Below are 17,845 nucleotides of genomic sequence, written 5' to 3'. Positions count from 1 at the left end.
TTTCACAGCACTGTATATACAGTTTATTTCAATGTCATCCTATTTTCAATGTCACCATTTTGATATATTTTTGTGTTGATATCCTAAATTGGCTAAAAATGTACAGTACTGTAGGTTATTTTAGTGCAATGTTGCAGTAATGCACATCTAAAAAGTATACAACTGCTCTTTTATGTAAGCTGATGAAGCAAAGATAATTGTTTTTAATGCTAGGAGTGCCTGCATGTTTGCATTTTTTTTATTCAGTAGGTAAATCCCACCGTCAGAATTACACTGCATCAAATATAAGACAAGAAAGATTCAAATAAAAAAATAATAATTTTTAAACCTTTAGAGACACTTTAAAAAAATGTCTAATTGAATTGCATAAAAAAAGATTCCCTAATATAATGTTATTACCATAATCGCACCCTCTAAATAGTGCCTATATTCCGACAATGCAGTTGGATCCAACAAAAGGGCTGGATCCCAAAAACAAGAAAAAAAATTTCCTATATAATTCTTCTTTCTTCGTGATCCAACCTTGTTGTTAGCTAAAGAAACCACATGAAAATAGTTTTGTTTTTTTTCAAAAACAAGATGCAACGAGAAAAAAATATATATGCAAGTGGCTCATTTCCGCCCTGTTAGGCATCATACACATAGCCGTGCCCGTAATCACCGCCCGCGGATGGCCATCCGCCGACGGCCGTCCACATTTTCGGGCCATGCTCCCATACAAACACGAAAAAACGGACATGCTCCATAATTCCCGGCACAGTTCTATGGAACGTACACCCATCCGTAGCGATACGGAAAGGTGCCCATGGTCAATAGAACTGAATGGGGCCATAATTACGGCTGAATTTACGGTCGTGTGCATAGGGCCTAAAAGGATAGAATCATGTTTGTTTGTTTTTTTGTTTTGAATGTTTGACAATAAAAGTCAATTGCAACAGAATGTAACTGTTATGGAATTGCAAGTTGAGCGATTTCCCAAAGGCTACTGGAGACTGCCAAGAGAGAGCGTGCAAATAAAACCACAACCTCAAATCCGTCACAACTCTAATCAACAGAGTATAAGGTTACTCTAAGTTTCTCGCCAGTGCGATCGCAAGGTGGGATGGTCTTTGCTGCATAGAACCCAGGTTGTCTTAGCAGAGTTCAGTGTTGGATAGGAGGTGAAATGCAGGCAAACCTGAACAGGATAACCAGACAGCCAGAGGGTAAACAGAAAGTCCAAAACAGAGCAAGTGGAAATCAGGTACAACAGAGGTCAGAACCAGCTGGGAGCAGACTGTCAAAATCAGTAAACAAGGGGTTAACGAGAGACAAGCCGAGATCAGTTTCCAAGAAGTACAGAAGTACAGGGAGTGTCAGAGCTTGGTCAGATCACCAGAAGACTAGGAAAATCACAAGCAAAGACCAGGTGGAGGAAGCCAGATATAAATACAACCCCACACCTAATTGGCAGAAGGACAGAGAAAAGATAGGCTAAAAGTAAAACAGGACTGTCCAGAAGCTAGAACAGTAGTCATGGTGATCTTAAGGAAAGAGGCATTTTCCTAACAGTAACAGGTTACTCATTCAGTTTTAAAAGTTTTTTTGTATTCTTGAAAAAAACAAAACAATAACTTTAAACAGGATGCAAAAACATGGTGCAAACCTACCCCAAGGTCTAACTATACTGAATACCCGATACTGATGTTATTCAAAATAGCCTACTCCCTCTTCATTTCATGTTAGGCTCTGTTCACATACAATTTGTGTACTCTGATTGGCACACGCGCCAAAAATCTCTCATACACCGAAAGTAACCATAGTTACCATAATGCCCCATTCTGAAAATGGGCAACAGCTGGCCAAAGGTTTACCATCTGCTGCTCTTCCATACATTTACATTCCCGTGTTATGGGGCTCCAGGATTTCGGAGCTAGACAACCCACCCAGGGAGTGTCCAGTAGTCTCTACTCTCTTCCTCTTGTCACTAGTATGAACCTATATATTTAATTTAGATTGTTTTGGGGTACAGTCACATGTTACGGTCATATTGCAGATTTTGCTTAAAAAGAAACCATCAAAACTGCACCAAACTGCCCTGTGTGAACCTATGTCAGTTTCCTGGTCCCCTGTAGACGTGAGGTGGGTGTAGGTCAGGATATTTGGAAAGAATTGTATACACATGTGCATTTTCAGGATTTTAACACACTGCGGTTTTAATGGCCGAGCACCACATCTGTCTATAGTCTGTGACATCTTGCCTTTTATTTTGGAAGACGTGCATGGACCTCAATAACGTGCTATGTGCTGATCACATCCCAGATTGCAGCAAGCCTTTGCTGCACAAACATGTTATATGTCACTGGTGGAGAAAAGCTAACGTGAAGAAAGTGGGATGTGTTTACAAAGGAGATTCCGTTTGGCAACACCCTGTAAAGGCAGCAGCAATGCCATCAGTATTCAATGAAAGGTTGACTTACAAAAGTGTTGTGACATGTCATTGAGACATGTCAGAAGGTATTGGAAAACCTGTGAATGTATGTGAACTTGAACTCCCACTGATGCCTGCAACAAATTGGCTGCTAAGTTTGCTACTGGTCTCAAACTTGAAGTGTCAGACACAGCTTTAGATTAGAAAGAGCTTACATTAGAAATAAAGTTAGGAAACGTCCTAAACAGTGTGCCTAATCTGTTAACCAGACCACTGTCAGTCAAGAGACCTCTCACCTCTTGAGATCCATATTATACAGATCATAAACTCCTTATCACATAGATCCCAAATAGGGCCACCAAGTATTGGGTCATGCATACTGCCATATAAAAATATTGTACCATTTTGAGCACCATATTGCAGCCCAATACGTACACATGTGCATGAGACCTTACCCTGCAAAAGGTGCTGGTTTGGCATAAATCCTTTCGTTTTCTTACTGTCTGGACACGTAGTGGTAGAGTGGCGGCAGAAAGCCTCACAACTAGCACAGGACCCTGATTTACTAGCATAGAGCAGAAGAGCGTCTGTCACGCTATAGGACCCAGCATGTCTGTGCATTTCAAAGACAGCCTATTTAAATTTACAGAGTATAATGCCTTATTTCCCCTGTGTGGTGACGCCGCAGGGAAATAGATTACTTGCTGCTGTGTCCCACCATATATTACTGCAGATTGCCGGGGGTCTTACGTTTGCCATACACATTAGATGTATGTCGGCCAAACACACGGAACTGGCCGACGATCTAATGTTTTTGGTGACGTCTTGACTACCCCCAACGGCAGATGTCAGGGGCGAGAAGGCTCAGACTGTTGAATTTCAACATGACCGATCCTTTTGTTCATTAGTAGATAAGTCGCTGCCAGAGGAGTCTGAGTGCAGCTTACTCCTTTCTCCCTATTAAGAACACATGCACACTCAGCCGATCCGAGCGTGCATGCATATGGGGGAGTTGGGAAGATTTGCAGTGGGACACCTCCTTTTTATTGAGGAAACTTTGTAACAATAAGGCCGGGTTCCCACGGGACGGATACGCTGCGTAAAAAAACCACGCAGCATATCCGACCTGGAACCCGCAGGACTTGCCATAAAAAAAAATTTGGATGGAAATTCCGCTGCGTAATTAAGCTGACATCTGCTCCGGCCTCTCTGAATGACTTTACAGGCCATGTGACACTGCAGCCTGTGATTGGCTGCAGTGGTCACGTGGGATACTATGTCATCCCAGGAGGCCGGACTGCACAAAGATTTTTCGATTTTTGGCATGTAAGCGCTGCGAATACGCCGCAAAAGTCGCAACACATGGCTTTCTGTTGCGGGTTTTGCATCCTCATTGAATTTAATGGGGAAAACCCACAGCAGAAAATCAATGAAAACACAGCATATTGACATGCTGCGGAATTAAATTCCTCACCACAGCTCAATTTATTAACGTTTACGCCGCGTTTTTTTTCCGCAACTTGGGCATGAGATTTACTAAATCTCACCCACTTTGCTACTACTGTAAATGCTGCGGAATTCCCGCACAGAATTCTGCTCCGGAAATTCTGCAGCGTTTATGCTACGTGGGAACCCGCTCTAAGAGATTGCTGAAGGCAAGCAAACCCTTTAAATGAGAAGGTTTTATAAAATTCCATTCACAATAGTATTTTTTGCTGCAGCATGTATTTTACTAACACACCATCTGTGAGTACTCCTAACACAATCTCCTATTCATCCTAAGGAATATTTCATATACACAACTTTGGTCTGTCCAAGCAGCTGTTAGCCATGTTTGATGAAATATAGGGGATTCCTGTTAGTAAATATCACTACATAAAGCCTTCCACAAACTACTGAACCTGTTAAAGGGGTTTTCCCCTGAAGGACATTGATGACATATCCACAGTATATATCATAAATGTCAGATAGATGCGGGTCCCACCTCTGGGACCCACACCTATCTCTAGAACAGGGCCCCTAAAGCCCGTTTTAGGTTTTTGTGCTCACGCTGCTTCCCATGAAGAACATTTATGACATATCCATGGAAACAGTGTAACTTGCTGAGCTACGCTGTTTCCGTAACTCCCATAGAACTGAATACTAGTTACGGAAACGGCGTAGCGCACATGCTATGCTGCTACCGTAATTGCCATTCACTGCTATGGGAGTTACGGAAACGGCGTGGCTCAGCGAATTACGCTGTTTCCAAAACTCCCGACCATGTAATCAGGAAGTGGCCGGGAGGCAGCGTGAGCACAAAAAAAGCTAGAACGGGGATTAGGGGGCCTCGTTCTTGAGGGACCCGCATCTATCTGACATTTATGACATATCCTGTGGATATGTCATAAATGTCCTTCATAGGAAAACCCTTTTAATCCCATTTTTGGAAGTTCATTGATTACATTTATACCAATACATACTGTGTATAGGCATTCTTCTACATTTACACAATGTGGATTTCTTACAATTGACAAATAAAACTATCCAGGTCATGCTGTTGCAATATTTGCCGTTATTGGGCCAATATTGTAACTTAATTGACCCTAAAAGACCCTAAAAAGACCTAAGAGTGCATCTCCTGCGCTGTAGGATCACTCTGATAAGATGTTTTATTACTAGAAGGTTATTCTGTAGCTCTTCATCTTTCTGCTCTTTGGATTTTATTTAACTGCTTATGTAGTTCTAGTGTAAAAATATGCAAAGTATAGGCTGCTATATGATTTCATAGCCAGATCTATAAGTTTGAGGTAGATTTATGAATTGAGCAAATATTACATGGCACACTGAAGGCAATTTATTAAGCTGTTGCGATGATCTACATTTCCTTCTCCGCTCATAATATATTCCAGATTGTTACTTAAGGCTCTCAGCAGTCTGGCTAAAGATGTAAAGGATTGAAAAGGTTAGTAATTTGGAATTCCTATAATTGCCTCACAGGTGTCAAACCTGTCCTCCCTTAAATAACCAGTGTAGACCGAGAACCTTCCCTCTAACCAATAGCTGGAGCCTGCCCTGGCGTTAACATGTGCCATATCCATCTCAGAGAATAGATTGTTTTGTTGGCAGGTGTTCCACTTTTCATTAATCTTTCTCCTTCATTAATTAAAACAGATTTTCTATACAAAAGCTAAGCTGGTTTCTTATGTTCTGCAGCCTCACTCCTTGTATTATGCCCATGCTTCCATGCTGTAGAGTATAGTACATACCGTGCCATTGAAATAGCCCATCTGTTTCCCATAAAGGAGAAATGTCAGTTTCTTAATATTCGTCCTAAATTTTAGAAATCAGAACACACGTTGTAATAGCAGCATGAATTGTATGACATTGTCACACGTCTTGGTGGGATGAGAATTGCAGCTTATTTTGCTTTTTTAATAGGCTTTCATAAGTAATGCTTGAGGAGTTTTGCAGAAGTACCAGGTAATTACAAACATCAGAGTCAGAGATGCAGTGTAAAGCATGGGGGGGGGGGGCAGAATAACTGATGAACATTATGTGTGTGCGCTGTATGGAAAATTGCTAGCTAAAAATTCTTGGTTTATTTTTATTTATCTATTTTGCATATAGCGCCTACATGTTCTTTAGAGCAGTACACAAATGATAATTATCCTCATAACCACCCAAGTTTCTGTGCCACTGAGGCTCAGATTCTAGTTTTCTTATCTCACACACAATACACTATAACAAATTTCTTAAGAACCCAGTTGACCTATATGTATCTTTTTTGGAGCGTGCAAACACTGGGAGAACATGCGAACTCCATGCAAATGTTGCCTCAGGTCGAAAATAAGAATATATCACAGGGACTCTAGGAGAAAGTAAAAAGATCAAATTAAGATTTACTTTAGACCTTTTGTTAGGTTTCTTAAGACAAGGTGATCAAAGGTTGTCCTGCTGCTAGGACCCCCAACGATCCTCTATTATCTGCGGTAAACATGGCAGCTAGTGTTCAGTTCTCCTGCAGCGCAACCACCGAAGAAGTTAAGTATAAGGCCGGATTCACACGAGCGTGTTCAGTCCATGATATACGGTCCGCAGTTCGGCCGCATTTCCCGGACTGAACACACTGCAGGGAGCCGGGCTCCTAGCATCATAGTTATCTATGACGCTAGGAGTCCTTGCCTGTCCGCGGAACTACTGTCCCGTACTGAAAACATGATTACAATACGGGACAGTTGTCCCGAAGCGAGGCAGGGAGTCCTAGCGTCATAGATAACGATGATGCTAGGAGCCAAAGCCCCCTGCAGTGTGCTTAGTCCAGGAAATGCGGCCGACCTGCGGTCCGTATATCACGGACTGAACACGCTCTTGTGAATCTGGCCTAAGAGTATGTTCACACGCAAAATAAAAAACGACTGAAAATTACGGAGCTGTTTTCAAAAGAAAACAGCCTCCGAATTCAGCCGTTTTTAAAGCATCAAACGTTTTTTGATGCGTTTTTTTGTGCCGTTTTTGGAGCTGTTTTTCTATTGACACAATGAGAAACAGCTCCAAAAATGGCTCAAGAAGTGACATGCACTTCTTTTTACAGGGCAATTTTTTACGCACCGTTCTATCAAACGCCCGCGTAAAAATTACGCCCCGTCTGAACAAAACACGTTTTTTTCCATTGAAATCAATGGGCAGATGATTGGCGGCATTCAGCTTCCGTGTTTTTTCAGGTGTTTTTCGAGGTGTTTACGCTCGAAAAACGGCTGAAAGCAGAGCGTGTGAACATACCCTCAGATAGGACACATTGGAGTAAATGGTCTGTCTGTGTAATCCAGAGAGACACTCTTTGTAGCTGTTCTACGCTTTGGCTAATTGATGGAGGTCCCGAATAAGAGACACCCCTCAATTAACTCAGAATGCCTTATATGGTATTTTAAAATGTGCTTTCTAAACCAAAGAACCCCCTGACTTTACTGCTCTTGCCTTATGATGTAAGTGGCCTGACACCTCTTGTGCATATGCTTGATCAGGTGCATAACTTTGGTCTTCGACGGGCTGTCGCTGAATTTTTCAATCTGATCTGAGAATTTGTGGTTGGACTTAAAAGGTGCTATTTCCTTACAAGTCACATATAACTTGACTATGTTTGAAAAATTTTGCATGCGAGAATTAGGAATAATTGTACACGTGCAAAACGGATAGACACCTACCCACGCAGACACAATGCTGCACTTACTGCCAGAGCTGCTACTAAATATCAACATAAAGGGGGTAAATCATTATGCATCCAATTATTTTATGTTTAGTGATTGCAATAAATGTATCTTGTAGAGATACATTTTCACATTGACATTAAGTAGTCTCTATACGTACACGTTAAAGGGGGTAATTACCTTTTACAGGCACTGTGCATGTAGAGTATTAGGATTCCCATACTCAGACTTCCAGAAAACATTCCAAATAATGGACAACAAAAACCGATGCAAGGTCTAAGACATAAAACATATAGAAAATAATTTTTGGAGCTTAATATGCCTAGCTTAAATTGTAAGTCCAACTGTAGGCTTAAAGATTATATGTATGTCACTATCTTGGAGTGATGCTCACTTTTATTTTCTTCAGTGATGGCTCCTTGGCTGCTTTTTAGCTCTGCTCTGTTAAAACACAGCTATGAACATTGACTGCATTAGCTGTATTGTCTGTACAGGTAGTCTAAACTTCATGTCTCATCAGTGCTCTGACCCGGGACGCTGGGTCAGTGCTCTGACCCAGAGATGCTTTACACTGCATCTCTGCTTATTTAGATTGGCTGTTGTATGTAAGTGCAAGATTAAGTTAAGTTTTTTAATTCTGTGCATTATTCAAAAGAAAATTAACCCCAAAACTAGGAGGCGTAATCTAAAACTAGAAGTACAATAATCATCATCATCATCATCATCATCATCATCATCATCATCATCATCTTTAGAGAAGTGGATGCTAAAAACAGATAGCTGATGTAATGAAAAAAATCAACAGTAAGTGATTCACAAAAAGAAGAGGCAGACTAAATGGCCCTTCTTGGTCTTTTTCTGCCATTGCTATTTTGTGTTTTTAAGTTTAAATGTATTCATAAAATAATGGCTGAATTGTTTGGCAGCGACAATTTCCCAGAAAAGGAAAATGATTTGAAGAAAGAAGAAAGATCCCCAGACACTCAGTGCAAAAGTGCAAAAACCTTTCCCATACAATGTTTGCAAATGTCTTCTTCTAACATAATTAAAAGCATAGAACTAAGTTAGTACAAGTTTACAAACATATACATTTGATAGACTGCATGTGTTTAATATTTATATATTAAGCGACCATGGGGGTTTAAATGTAGACACCAGCAAATTGTAATTATTCATTCCCTCAAACTACTTAATGATTCAAATTTTTTGTCACTTTATCACAAACATATCGGAGCCGCTGATATATGAGCTGGTCACCGTGGATACAGCCAAGGACGGCTCCAGGTTTATGTGGGCCCTTGGGTGACACAGACTAAGTGGGCCCCGTTGTGGGGGATCTCACAGCGGCAGTAAAATGGCATAAAATGTCACTTTGTGTCCCCATGTAGAAGTTAGGCCCTATTTATGCCCTCATAAAAAAAGTTAGGCCCCCAAATTGTACCCCCATAAATTTAGTGCCCACTGTAAATAGTGGCACACATCCCCCTCCCAGATAGTGCCACACAGCCCCTCCTCCCAGGTAGTGCCACACAGCTCCTCCTCCTAGGTAGTCCCACACAGCCCCCCCTCCCAGGTAGTGCCACAAAGCCCTCCCTCCCAGGTAGTGTCACACAGCCCCCTCCCAAGTAGTGCCTCACAGCAGCCCCCCCTCTCCAGTAGTGCCACAAAGCCCCCCCCTCCCAGGTAGTGCCACACAGCCCCACCTCTCTAAGGTAGTGCCACAAAGCCCCCCTCCCTAGTAGTGCCGCACAGCCCTCATTCCTGTAGGTAGCGCCTTTGGGGCTCCCTCTAGGAGTGGAATCCCCAACCAGAGCATTGCCGACGCTCTGGCCGGGGATTCCTCTTCAGGTGGAGCCCCTGACATCACTATCCATATATGGATAGTGATGTCTGGAGTAGAGCTGAAGTCCCGGGCAGAGCGTAGTAAAGGCTCTGCTCCGGTACTCCGGCTCTGGGGAAGCCCCTGACATCACTGTCCATATATGGATAGTGATGTCAGTGGCAATCCCAGAGCCAAAGTCCCAGGCAGAGCACTACTAGCACTCTGCCTGGGACACTGCTCTGCTTCTGACATCACTGTCCATATATAGACAGTGATGTCAGAGGCTTCCCCAGAGATGAAGTTCCGGAGCAGAGCCTCTACTAGCACTCTGCCTGGGGCACTTCTCTTCTCCTGACATCACTGTCCATATATAAACATGACATCACTGTCCATATATGGACAGTGATGACAGGGGCTTCCCCAGAGACGGAGTCCCGGAGCAGAGCCACTACTAGCACTCTGTGTCACGGCGCGGGGTGTGGACCCACTGGGCCATACCGCGTAGCGGGATAGCAGCTGGCCAACTAGGTACAAAACAAAGTCTATAGTCCAGAACGGGTACCTGAGGCAATGTAGACAGTAGTGGAGAGACAACTTGACTTTCACTGTAGATGGCTCAGTGGATGCAGTGGAAGACATGACTTGACTGTCACTTTAGATACGATAGCATGGGATACAGGGTACAGGCAGCAGGAATGGGTAACACTGGGAACTGGAAAACACTGGGAGACCATTTGCAAGACAAAATTTAGGTATACAACAGTGCTCAGGCAAGGATCAAGTGGGCAGAGCCCTTTTTATAGTCCAGCAGCATTCTTGGCTAATTATAGAATAATGACACCTGGACGCGTACTGGCAGTTTAAGGCCATGCACGTGCGGGCGTGCGCGCCCTGCGGGAAACAGTCCCAGAACCCGGAACTGAGTGCTGGCATCTCCCTGGAGGGAGATGTCGCCGAGAACACAGATGTCCATGGTCAGGGCCGTCAGAGGGTAAGTCTGAACGACGGCCCTCGGCCATAGACGTTACAGTGTCCCCCATCTTATGCCCCATCTCTCCCAGAGTGGGAGAGATATCTCTTCACGAGGACAGGGGCATCAATGTTCTTTTCTGGCTCCCAAGACCTCTCTTCTGGACCAAATCCCCTCCAATCCACCAAATAAAACGTCCTTCCTCCCACTTTCTTGACGGCCAGGATCTCCCTCACTTCGAAAGTCCCAGATGAACCGCCAGGAGCCACTGTGGAACTAGGTGTCCTGGAGTAGCGTTTCAGGACCACGGGCTTGAGCAAGGAGACATGGAAGGAGTTAGGGATCTTGAGGGTAGGAGGCAGCCGAAGCTTGTCCGACACAGGATTGATCTGTAGCAGAATCTTGAAGGGTCCGAGGAACTTGGGAGCAAACTTGCAAGACGGCACCCCCAGCCGGATATTCCTGGAAGACCGCCAGACCTTCGTACCTGGAAGAAACTGGGGAGGTTCTCGTCTTCTAGTGTCTGCCTTTCTCTTTATGCGGTCCACCGCCAGGAGAATAGAAGATCGTGTCTGTTGCCATATCTGCACAAAGTCCCTGAAGGTAGAGTCAGCTGCAGGCACCTGGGTCATAGTAGAGACAGGAAGAGGTAAACGAGGATGTTGGCCGTAGACGATGAAGAACGGACTGGAGGTGGTGGATTCACTAGTATGGTTATTATAGGAGAACTCAGCCCACGGGAGCAGCTGTACCCAGTCATCATGCCGTCTGGAGGCAAAGTGCCGCAGATAGTTCTCCATAATTTGGTTAACCCTTTCGACTTGTCCATTGGACTGAGGATGATAAGCCGAGGAGAAGTCCAACTTTACACCGAGGAGGCCGAAGAGTGCTTTCCAGAACTTCGAGGTGAACTGGACCCCTCGATCCGAGACAATATGCAGAGGCAAGCCGTGCAGACGGAAGATGTGTTGAACAAAGAGGTCGGCCAGTCGAGCAGCAGAAGGCAGACCAGTCAGGGGAACAAAATTAGCCACTTTAGAAAATCGATCAACCACCACCCGGATTAAACTGCATCCCGCAGAGAGAGGCAGATCTGTGACAAAGTCCATAGCAACATGTTGCCAGGGTGCATCGGTCACAGGCAGTGTTTGGAGCAGACCGGTCGGTCTGGAGTGGGCAACTTTGTTTGCTGCGCACACTGTACAGGAGGAGACAAAGTCCATGACATCTTTGGCCAGCGTGGGCAACCAGAACTGAAGGGCAATTAAGTCTCGGGGCTTACGGGCACCCGCGTGACTTATCTTCGAACACGCACTTCTCCAGCTTGGCATAAAGATGATTTTCCCTTAATCAAAGCAACACCTGGTGGACATGACCCTGATGAGTCACAAGATCTGGGGAAAAACGAGATACATCACAACACAGACATAGAGGTGATCACGAAAAATGTCATTGACAAATTCTTGAAACACAGCGGGGGCATTACACAGGCCGAAGGGCATGACCAGATATTCGTAGTGTCCATCATGTGTATTAAATGCAGTCTTCCACTCGTCACCCTGACGAATCCGGATTAGATTGTAAGCCCCTCGCAGGTCTAGCTTGGAAAAAAATTTTGCCCCCTGTATGCGATCAACGAGTTCTGAAATCAAAGGCAATGGGTACCTGTTCTTCACCGTGATCTGGTTGAGGCCTCGGTAGTCAATGCAGGGTCTGAAGGATCCATCTTTCTTCTTTACAAAGAAAAGCCTGGCTCTGGACGGGGATGAGGATTTTCGTATGAAGCCCCTCTCCAGATTCTCCTTATTGTAGGCTGACATAGTCTGGGTCTCAGGCAAGGAGAGAGGGTATACTTTACCGCGAGGAGGGGACGAATCAGGAACCAAGTCGATAGGACAATCATATGCTTGATGTGGTGGCAATGTCTCTGCAAGTAACAAGGAGGCAACCCAGCCAGTGACTGATGCGGAGGAGACTGAGGCGCATGGGCATGCACCAGACAGCGGTCGAGACACTTGGTCCCACACTGGAGAACCTCTCCAGAGTTACAATCCAGGACTGGGGCATGTAAACGGAGCCAAGGCAAACCCAGCAGCACGGGGTTGACGGCCTTGGGCAGGACAAACAGGGAGATGAGTTCAGAGTGAAGAACTCCCACTTGGAGTCTTAGCAGCTTGGTCACAGACAAAACTGGGTCTGGCAAATGCAGTCCATCTACCGACGCAACGATCAACGGCCTTTCCAGCAGAACAGTGGGCAACTGAAGAAGATCCACAAGGTCTTGGCAGATGAAATTGGCTGCAGAGTCAGAGTCCAGGTAGGCAGAGACTGGATGAGGTTTGGTGAAGAGTTCTCTATTAAATGCAGTATCGCCCAGGGTTGTCTCTCCAACTAATCCTAGGCGTTGGGGTTTTTTGGCTTCTGAGGACACAGACGCACGACATGGCCAATGAGGCCACAATATAAACAGAGACCAGAGGTGCGCCTGCGCTGTTTCTTTTGAATGGACAGTTTGAGCCGATCCACCTGCATCGGAACCTCGGGCGGAGCAGAAGAAAAAGGCAAGAGGGGTTGCTGGAAGTTGGGCGTCAGTCTAGGAAGCCGTCTCTCCTGTCGAACTTCTTGAGATCTTTCTTTGACCTATATGTCCAATCGTGTAGCAAGTAGAATCAGGTCGTCCAAGGCAGCTGGTAGATCTCGAGCAGCACGTTCGTCCTTGATCTCGGGCGATAGGTCATGCCAGAAAAATGCTACCAAACCCTCATTGTTCCAGGACAGCTATCCTGCCATGGTCCAGAACTGGATGGTGTATTCGCCCATGGAGGTGTCCCCCTGGCGAAAGTTAAAGATAGCAGTGGCTGCCGACGAGACTCGTCCAGGCTCCTCGAATCCGGTACGGAATAACCGCACGAACCCCTGGAAGTCTCGAGGCACGGGTCCCTGTCGTTCCCAGATTGGATTCACCGACGCCAGGGCCTTGCCGGCAAGTAGAGATATAATGAAGGCGATCCTGGCTCCATCCGAAGGAAATGCTCTGGCATGCAGACTGAAGTGGATATGGCATTGGTTCAGAAACCCTCTGCACGAACTTGTGTCTCCATGGAACCGAGGTGGCAATGGCAGCGAGAACCGAGGATCTGAACCGGAGGTGTAGCAGGAGGGTCGATCGGAGAACTTGAATAGGAACAGTGAAGGAAGTAGCTAGCGCTCCTAGCTGCTGTGCCATGGATGCTACTGCCACAAGGAGTTGATCCTGTCTTGCTCGCAGATCCTGCAGGTCCGCCTGCATGGCTTGGGAGTGTGACATGCCGTTGACTTGACCAGCAGGGTCCATGGCCTGAGCGTACTGTCACGGCGCGGGGTGTGGACCCACTGGGCCATACCGCGTAGTGGGATAGCAGCTGGCCAACTAGGTACAAATCAAAGTCTATAGTCCAGAACGGGTACCTGAGGCAATGTAGACAGTAGTGGAGAGACAACTTGACTTTCACTGTAGATGACTCAGTGGATGCAGTGGAAGACACGACTTGACTCTCACTGTAGATACAATAGCACGGGATACAGGGTACAGGCAGCAGGAATGGGTAACACTGGGAACTGGAAAACACTGGGAGACCATTTGCAAGACAAATTTTAGGTACACAACAACACTCAGGCAAGGATCAAGTGGACAGAGCCATATTTATAGTCCAGCAGCATTCTGGGCTAATTATAGAATAATGACAGCTGGACGCGTACTGGCCCTTTAAGGCGGGAAACAGTCCCATAACCCGGAAGTGCGGGAGATGTCACCGAGAACACAGATGTCCATGGCCGGTGCCATCAGAGGGTAAGTCTGAACGACGGCCCTCAGCCATAGACGTTACACTCTGCCTGGGACACTGCTCTGCTCCTGATATCCTTGTCCATATATGTACAGTGATGTCAGGGGCTTCCCCAGAGCCAAAGTCCCAGGCAGAGCGCTACTAGCACTCTGCCTGTAAGTCTGTAGCCTAGTAAATGGCAGATTAGGGAGCTACCTCCCTGCTCTGCCATAGCGTTCGATAGTGTTTGTGTCCTAAGCGGCTGCTAGCGGGGCCACTGGGCATGGGGGGGGGGGGGGTGACGGCAGGCAGCACGTACCTTCTTACTCCGCGGGCCCCGTGGCAGCCGCTATGGCTGCTACAGTGGTAGTTACGCCGCCTCCTATACAGTGGCTCCCTCTTGAAGCAGAATCCCGTTGGCAACACTCTGGCCGGGGATTCCACTCCTGCAGGAGACATGACGGCAGCGGCAGCACTGGGCGGCCGACTGGGCCCCTCGAAGGGTAGTGGGCCCCGGAAATTGCCCGGGTTCGCCGGGTGCTGTCGCCGGCTCTGGATACAGCTCCCAGCACCCCTGACAAATAGCTGATTTTGACGGGTTAAGCCGTGGCCAGCTAGACATTTCTCCTGCAGTGGAAAAAGTAGTATTACATGGCAGCCATTCAGATAGCCTGCAAAAGCGACTCTGACTCACAAAGGGAGGTCCTCAAGCGGCTATTAGAGGTTATCTTCATGAGACAGCCCTTTAAACAGTGGCTCTAATATCAGGTAGCCTGATAATGCCACTAGTATTTCCATAGTATTAACAACGGCTCAGTTCCTTTATGCCATAATGTGTCCTATTCCTTATGTTATATTTTGTGCCATTTGCTAATGTTCATTCTTTTTGAAGCACCATAATACCCATAGTCGTTGTGCTCAGCCTCTAGTATCAATTGGCCCATACCAGCAGGCCTCAAAGCATATGTAGGCACTTGGGCAACTGAATCACAATGGCTCCATGTCTACTAAACTCTCGGCATAAAAAAGTAGAGTATATTTTCATGGATCACCATGGGCTCCCTAAGCCCAGTTGACCATGGCATCTGCACAGGTTTGACTGCTTACCAGATTCTGTTGATCCAGTGGTGCCATGCTCTATTGATATACTATTTAGTCCCACTACTAGTGGATGTCCTTGCATCTGTGGGGCTGTGTTTATACCGCATTGACAGTTGTTAAAGTGGCACAGTATCAAATTCCTGGTGAACCAAAGGTGCTCTGTACGGTCCCTGGTAAATCAGTGGTTCTCTATTCATTCCTGGAAGTATTGTTTATAATCTAATTGAGCTCTGTAAACTTACAAATGATCAAGCTTTGCTGTCTATAATAGCTGTTCATCAAGTTGTATACTGTATAGTAAGTGGTTACCTGTTCTCAGTTTTACAGTTTTGCCTGGAGACTTGCAGCTTGGCAGTCTTCCTCTATTCTTGATCTTTATTTACACCTATTTTTCCATTTTACATGTTTGCAGTTCAGTAATAAATGTGCAACATAATAAAATGCAATAACTATAATCACCGTTTATTCTTGTTATCGGTGTGCTGCACTAGATTATAGACTACATAAACACTATCCTGTTTAGAGACAACATTGTAGATATTAAGACAGAATATGACTTATATATTGCTATACAATACACAATAGAGTAGCAGATAAACATAGAATGAAAGAAATGTACAACATTACTCCCTGGACCCAGTTAAAGGGGTTGGCCAGGAAAAAAATATTTTCTAAAAAGTGTCCCCGAGCCTTGGTTTGCCTTCCCTAAACCTCCCTACATACCTTCTAACCAGTTTCGGTTTGATCTCAATTGTCACTGCTGCTCTTTCTATATGTTTACACCCCTTGCTACTGGTCCTGGCTGTTTCCTGTCTTGTAACCCACCATACCCATGATCCCTTGCTGTAGCTGAGTAGACAGCTTACAGTTCCCCCCACTTCCTTCCTCCACAGCATCCCGGACAGCTCTTTGCATACTGTTATGTCCCTCTATGTTCCCATGGTTCCCTCCCTGCTGTGATTAGATAAATCCACAAAAAGGGGCCGCAGAGAGAAGAGGCGGGGTCCAGATGCAGAGAGAGGATGACAGGGCGTGGAGGCCTCGAAAGGAGGCGGACAAGCAGTGGAACTAGAAGCAGAGTTCTGAAGAGCTCAGGGAGCATCCGCCTGGCACACTGCTTGTATATGTAATTGATGACGAGCCGTGCCTTGGCTCAGCTAGAAGTGCAAGCTGGGCTGAGGCACGGAACATTACAGGAAGTTAAAAAACAAAGAAACGTTGGCACCGGAAACAGGTAGTGGGTATGTGGACCCACTAGACCGCACCGCCGTAGCGGAGTAGCAGCTGGCCAAACAAAAGTCCTAGTACAATAGTACCTTAAATAGTCCAGACAGTAATGGAGGCTCGGCACAGATGAACTTGTAGACACCAGACGTGGTGTATATCAGCAGGCATGACTGGTGGCACAACACGACTCCAACAGGTTAAGGCACAGAAACAGATATAGAATCTGATACAGGTAGCAGGGCACGGGAAAAACGGGAACAGGATAACACTAAGGGACCATTTGCTAAGACTAACATGGGTAAACACAACAATGCTCAGGCAATGAATGAAAGGGCAGAGCTCTTTTTATAGTCCAGGTTGATCATGGGATAATTACAGATTTTCCTCGTGTGTGTGCGCTGGCCCTTTAAGGCCGGGCACGCGCGCACCCTACGGGAACTAGTGCTGCAATGCGGAAGTGAGTGCTGGCATCCCTCAGGAGGGAGATGCCGCCCAGCACTCACTTGTCCATGGCCGCGTCCGTCGGGAGGCAGGTAAGCACTATGGTCCGCGGCTGTGGACGTTACAGGTAGTATATTACTAAATTACTTGTAAGGGGCAAGTTAAGCCAAAGTAAAAATACTAATTAATCCTGGTCAACTCCTTTAAATCTCTCTATCAATAACTTTGGATTGTTTAAGAGGTTAACTATGGCAATAGTTGAACACAGGGTATTTCAGAATAAATAAATGAAAATCGTAGAAGCCGGGGATGGCTGTGCGCTTGAAATTGAATGTTGCTTTTCTTGAATAGCCAGTTGACCTTCACATCTCCATGTTAGTCTATACTTCAGGTTCCACTTTGAATTGGGAGCAGAGCGTGCTGAGCCGGTGCAATGCAAGGGTGATGTTTTGTAACTTTTATTCCAATAACAAATGGAAGGTATTGATTTTGGGAAAGCAGAGGCAGAGTGGCAGGCACCCAATCGAGGAGAAACAAAAATGAAATACCAGAATTGATTGGTTCCACTGACCAGGACGACTTTCTTACTTAGCTGGTAATATCTCATACGGAGAAGGGTCAAAGATTAGGCTGTGAATAGGGAGGGCCTTTCTCTGCTATTATCAAATATAAAATAACTCACATTTCTGAATGTCATCAGGCGTTTCTTGATGCTAAAAGAATGTCAAATACTGTACTACACAGAGAACAAAATGCTGTAAAATCCAGTAAAAGACTTTCAAAACCTAATATGGGGGGCGGTGGTAGCTAATCCTTGAGTGGGGCAGCATCAAAGCGTTCTGTGCGGAGTAGGCACTGTGCACAGGGAGCATAATCTGGTTAGGT

The 17,845-nt window shown here is 45.6% G+C and overlaps 1 protein-coding gene across 5 annotated transcripts in view; it reads left to right on the top strand.

Moving 5' to 3' along the window:
- MEGF11 (multiple EGF like domains 11) overlaps positions 1 to 17,845 on the top strand; it is a 454,207-nt gene that overhangs the window by 57,353 nt on the left and 379,009 nt on the right. The gene's annotated exons all lie outside the window — the stretch shown is intronic.

Source organism: Rhinoderma darwinii, chromosome 3, assembly GCF_050947455.1.
Source record: "Rhinoderma darwinii isolate aRhiDar2 chromosome 3, aRhiDar2.hap1, whole genome shotgun sequence".
Lineage (NCBI taxonomy): Eukaryota > Metazoa > Chordata > Amphibia > Anura > Rhinodermatidae > Rhinoderma > Rhinoderma darwinii.
This window is presented reverse-complemented; position numbering and strand designations above follow the sequence as displayed.